General features: G+C 46.4%; 1 pseudogene; it reads left to right on the top strand.

Annotated features, from left to right (window-relative positions):
* Positions 1-4,778: 4,778 nt before the first annotated feature.
* Positions 4,779-5,438, top strand: LOC109871030 (protein jagunal homolog 1-like; annotated as a pseudogene).
* Positions 5,439-6,523: the final 1,085 nt, after the last annotated feature.

Genomic DNA, 6,523 nt, shown 5'->3' on the forward strand with positions numbered 1-6,523 from the left:
CCCGGCCATTCCCAATGACGCTGGGCCAATGAAAGCATACCCCGGCCATTCCCAATGACGCTGGGCCAATGAAAGCATACCCCGGCCATTCCCAATGACGCTGGGCCAATGAAAGCATACCCCGGCCATTCCCAATGACGCTGGGCCAATGAAAGCATACCCCGGCCATTCCCAATGACGCTGGGCCAATGAAAGCATACCCCGGCCATTCCCAATGACGCTGGGCCAATGAAAGCATACCCCGGCCATTCCCAATGACGCTGGGCCAATGAAAGCATACCCCGGCCATTCCCAATGACGCTGGGCCAATGAAAGCATACCCCGGCCATTCCCAATGACGCTGGGCCAATGAAAGCATACCCCGGCCATTCCCAATGACGCTGGGCCAATGAAAGCATACCCCGGCCATTCCCAATGACGCTGGGCCAATGAAAGCATACCCCGGCCATTCCCAATGACGCTGGGCCAATGAAAGCATACCCCGGCCATTCCCAATGACGCTGGGCCAATGAAAGCATACCCCGGCCATTCCCAATGACGCTGGGCCAATGAAAGCATACCCCGGCCATTCCCAATGACGCTGGGCCAATGAAAGCATACCCCGGCCATTCCCAATGACGCTGGGCCAATGAAAGCATACCCCGGCCATTCCCAATGACGCTGGGCCAATGAAAGCATACCCCGGCCATTCCCAATGACGCTGGGCCAATGAAAGCATACCCCGGCCATTCCCAATGACGCTGGGCCAATGAAAGCATACCCCGGCCATTCCCAATGACGCTGGGCCAATGAAAGCATACCCCGGCCATTCCCAATGACGCTGGGCCAATGAAAGCATACCCCGGCCATTCCCAATGACGCTGGGCCAATGAAAGCATACCCCGGCCATTCCCAATGACGCTGGGCCAATGAAAGCATACCCCGGCCATTCCCAATGACGCTGGGCCAATGAAAGCATACCCCGGCCATTCCCAATGACGCTGGGCCAATGAAAGCATACCCCGGCCATTCCCAATGACGCTGGGCCAATGAAAGCATACCCCGGCCATTCCCAATGACGCTGGGCCAATGAAAGCATACCCCGGCCATTCCCAATGACGCTGGGCCAATGAAAGCATACCCCGGCCATTCCCAATGACGCTGGGCCAATTGTGAGCCGCCCTATGGGACTCCCAATCACGACCAGATGTGATAGAGCCTGGACTCAAACCAGAGACTGTAGTGACACCTCTTGCACTGAGATGCAGCGCCTTAGACCGCTATGCCACTCGGGAGCCCAAATAAGACAGGTATTATTTCATTGTGTGACCATAATAAGTGCACATCAGATAAGTGCAGTTCACCAGTCCAAATGTAATAAACAAATTGTACTTGCTCCTGATCTAGGCTACAGTAAATATGCTCTGGTTTAATAATGCAGTCATTAATTATAGTCATGATCATTGCAGCTGACTGGATATGCCATATGGTGTAGAGATGAGGATACTGTGCTGCCAGACAGATAGGCTACTGTACCTTGACTCGTTCAGATGACTATTAAAATAGTCTATTATATCTTCAATTCATCCTATAGTTTTCAGGCACATCTATGGGGACATAGATATATATATAGATGTATTTCCTCATAATAAGAGGTGCTTTCGTTCTTCCGCAAAACACAAAAATACATGTTTTGGTTTCTTAACAACAGTTCACATATCTGGAAAAGGATGCTGCGACTGATCTTCCGCGCGTGCGAGCACACGTCACTGTCATCTATTCACCCTGCTTTTATTGTGCCAAGCTACGATTATCACAATTGATAACTTCCAATTTAAGTAATTAAATATGGCCATTAATAATTACATAATAACAGAAGGCTACAACAACAAACTGAGTTATAGGCTATTTATTAAATCCGTTTGCCAGGTCAAGGTAGGCTACACAAGTGGCACAAATTGATTTGCAATGACTCCAGTGATATTGTCATTTCAATATACACTGCTCAAAAAAATAAAGGGGACAACTCCAAGTCAATCACACTTCTGTGAAATCAAACTGTCCACTTAGGAAGCAACACTGATTGACAATAAATTTCACAGACCACTTCTCAGTTCCTATGCTTCCTGGCTGATGTTTTGGTCACTTTTGAATGCTGGCGGTGCTTTCACTCTAGTGGTAGCATGAGACGGAGTCTACAACCCCCATCAAGTGGCTCAGGCAATGCAGCTCATCCAGGATGGCACATCAATGCGAGCTGTGGCAAGAAGGTTTGCTGTGTCTGTCAGCGTAGTGTCCAGAGCATCAGGAGACGTGGAGGAGGCCATAGGAGGGCAACAACCCAGCAGCAGTCTTTGTGCAAGGAGGAGCAGGAGGAGCACTGCCAGAGCCCTGCAAAATGACCTCCAGCAGGTCACAAATGTGCATGTGTCTCTGCTCAAACGGTCAGAAACAGACTCCATGAGGGTGGTATGAGGTGGGGGTTGTGCTTACAGCCCAACACCGTGCAGGACGTTTGGCATTTGCCATCTTCACAGATGAAAGCAGGTTCACACTGAGCACATGTGACAGACGTGACAGTCTGGAGACGCCGTGGAGAACGTTCTGCTGCCTGCAACATCCTCCAGCATGACCGGTTTGGCGGTGGGTCAGTCATGGTGTGGGGTGGCATTTCTTTAGGGGGCCGCACAGCCCTCCATGTGCTCGCCAGAGGTAGCCTGACTGCCATTAGGTACCGAGATGAGATCCTCAGACCCCTTGTGAGACCATATGCTGGTGCGGTTGGCCCTGGGTTCCTCCTAATGCAAGACAATGCTAGACCTCATGTGGCTGGAGTGTGTCAGCAGTTCCTGCAAGAGGAAGGCATTGATGCTATGGACTGGCTCGCCCGTTCCCCAGACCTGAATCCAATTGAGCACATCTGGGACATCATGTCTCGCTCCATCCACCAATACCACGTTGCACCACAGACTGTCCAGGAGTTGGCGGATGCTTTAGTCCAGGTCTGGGAGGAGATCCCTCAGGAGACCATCCGCAACCTCATCAGGAGCATGCCCAGGCGTTGTAGGGAGGTCATACAGGCACGTGGAGGCCACACACACCACTGAGCCTCATTTTGACTTGTTTTAAGGACAGTTGGATCAGTCTGTAGTGTGCTTTTCCACTTTAATTTTGAGTGTGACTCCAAATCCAGACCTCCATGGGTTGATACATTTTATTTCCATTGATAATTTTTGTGTGATTTTGTTGTCAGCACATTCAACTATGTAAAGAAAAAATTATTTAATAAGAATATTTCATTCATTCAGATCTAGGATGTGTTATTTTAGTGTTCCCTTTATTTTTTTGAGTAGTGTATATTTATTGTATCAAATGGTAGGCTACAGTAGCCTGCAACTGCATAGAAACGTATAGCCTACTTGATGGCCAACAGATGCAAATTCCATTTCAAATTTCCACTAGCTCAGCGACATCGTTTTCAAAGTAGCAGTACTTGCTGGGCCAGTCATATTTATTGAAATTATATTGCTCTTGATTTTTTTTTTTACTTCAAGAATAGAGCAGTAGTAGTACTTGCTGGGCCAGTCATATTTATTGAAATTATATTGCTCTTGATTTTTTTTTTTACTTCAAGAATAGAGCTTTTAACATTCAATTGTTTTAGGGTAGAAATAGAAGCCTGATCATCACATCGGTGTGTGTCGTGAGAGATACTCATTAAAGATTGGCTATGAAAAGCCAACGGACATTTACTCCTGAGGTGCTGACTTGCTGCACCCACGACAACTACTGTGATTATTATTATTTGACCATGCTGGTCATTTATGAACATTTGAACATCTTGGCCATGTTCTGTTATAATCTCCACCCGGCACAGCCAGAAGAGGACTGGCCACCCCTCATAGCCTGGTTCCTCTCTAAGTTTCTTCCTAGGTTCTGGCCTTTCTAGGGAGTTTTTTCCTAGCCACTGTGCTCATACCCCTGCATTGCTTGCTGTTTGGGGTTTTAGGCTGGGTTTCTGTACAGCACTTTGAGATATCAGCTGATATGTAAGAAAGGCTATGTAAATACATTTTATTTGATTTTGATTTGTGTCTGCATAACAAATTATTTGAATGAAATGCATGTGAAAAACACATATGATACTCATTATTAAAGGATCAGATGTGGGCTTTAAAAAACTACATTAAATATATTGGTTTGGATGTAGAGTTACTACATAGAATCTTCTAGAATGTTTGCTGAATATGCACACTTGGGGCTCTATTCAATCTCGTAAATGTAGCCTTTTACTGCCGTGGGCTAAATCAGCGTCACACAGAGTGATTCTTTTGAAACAAAAGTATACACCTCACACACGGTTATTGGCTTAAAAACAGAAGACACCTGTACCATGTCAGATATAGAGTTGAAATGTGTTACATTTTGAGTTTGCATCCCACAATTACACTGTATATACAGTAGATCATAGAAGACTGAAATGTAACAAAACTGTTTGACATAGAAACACCAGATTGTTGTCGTTTAAAAAATATATAATCTTGATTAATTATGAAATCATCATAAATATGAATAATATTCAACCTATGGAGCTTTTTCTTGTCATTGACTGCAGGAAAGGGCTACAGGCCATTTCCAACTGAGCTGACATATGTAGCCGTCTCCGCCAACGCGTTAACATTGCCTTTACATTTCAATTGTGCTTTAGCGCTGAATTTCAGCGCTACGGTTTGAGTAGAGCCCCAAGCCTAATAGACTGTTTGTTTGTTGCTTGGTTTTCAGGGACGCAGGTTGTTACCATGACGTCTCGTGTGGGCCCTCAAGCTTCAGGTACTGATGGGAGTGACTTCAAACACAGAGAGAATGTGGCCCCGCAGTACCAGTTGAGGTAATCATATCTGTCTGTGCTTTTATCTGTCTGTATGCTTGTCTGTCTTGTCTGCCTACTTTTCTATCAGATCATACTGTCTCAACCTCTACCCTTTTTCTCTGTGCCTCCAGTGCCTTGATAAAGTAGGAGTTGCGGAAGCTCAACTTTGTCCACCTTCTGCTGTGGCTCATGGTGGCGGCCCAGGTGACCATCAGCAAACCCGACCTGGTGCCCAGCGACCCAGCGTCCCTACAGATGATAGTACCCCTACCTGATCAGTTTCTTTCCACTGGTCACCAGCAGCCTGTCGCTGTCCAAGAACAACATCAGCTACCTGGTGATCTCCATGATCAGCTCAGGCCTGTTCTCCATCGCTCTACTCTTCTACGGCACCATGGAGATGCTCGGCGAGGCCCAGTAGCTTTACTGCCAAGGTAAGGTCTACCGCTTCATATTTGGCTGGGCGGAAGTCACCGTCATGTACCTGGTGATAGTGGTGGCGGTGCAGGTGGATGCCTGTCAGATATACTACAGCAAGAAACTGCTGGACGCCTGGTTCTATTTCACACAGGAGAAGAAAAAGAAGTGATGCAGATGTATTGTGGGTTTTGAGGCAAGGGAAGAACTGTTTTTTTTTCTTTCTGTCTCTAGGATGCATTTATAAGTACTGTATATTGTTATTTATTTACTACCTCATAATCCCTGTCCATTATTTTTCCAGATTGTCTAGTCAACCTTGCATACTCTTTCTCGCCAAGCTTGCATACTCTCTCTCTCCATTTCAAAGACACTGACTCAATGTACATTTTATCTCACACACACCATAGGAGGATGCTGAAGGGAGGAAGGCTCATAATAATGGCTGGAACGGAGCGAATTGAAGGGCATCAAAAACATGGAATCCATGTGTTTGACTTGACACATTTGATACCATTCCACCTGTTCCGCTCCAGCCATTACCACGAGCCCATCCTCTCAAATGAAGGTTCCACCAACGTCCTCTGATACACATATTACATACACACACAAAAACATACACAAACACACACACACGTCTCATTCCACTACTCTGGATCCATGTTGTCTATTTTTTCCTTCCCATTTCATCTATCTTGGGGCTCCCGAGTGGCCCAGTGGTCAATAGCACTGCATCTCAGTGCTAGAGTCGTCACTACAGACACCCTGGTTTGAATCCAGGCTGTATCACAACCGGCTGTGATTGGGAGTCCCATAGGGCTTAGCACAATTTGCGCAGTGTCGTCCAGGGTAGGCCGTCATTGTAAATAAGAATGTGTTCTTAACTGACTTGCCTAGTTAAATAAAGGTTACATAAAAAAAAAATATTCTCCCATGAACGCTGTGGGGTGTTACTACCTTGGTTCTCTACTTGTTGCCATGTCAACTAGCCTTTTCATCTCAGGTCCTGGATCTTACTGGACCTAGCCTGAGCTGTGCCAGCCAGCTAGCAGTTAGTATCAGCAGCACTCTACTTAGTTTGACAAGCCTCAGAGTTAGAACGAGAGAGACTGCAGCTTCCTCTGAGACCACAATGTTTACTGATACAGCTGTTAGTTGTGTGTGTATGAACCAGGCCCTTGTGTGAGACAGCAGCCGGAAGGAGGATCTCTCAACTGACTCTTTGTCTCAACAGAGGAGGAATGAGGGCTGAACAAG

The sequence above is a fragment of the Oncorhynchus kisutch genome, linkage group LG26, assembly GCF_002021735.2.
Source record: "Oncorhynchus kisutch isolate 150728-3 linkage group LG26, Okis_V2, whole genome shotgun sequence".
NCBI classification, from domain to species: Eukaryota; Metazoa; Chordata; class Actinopteri; order Salmoniformes; family Salmonidae; genus Oncorhynchus; species Oncorhynchus kisutch.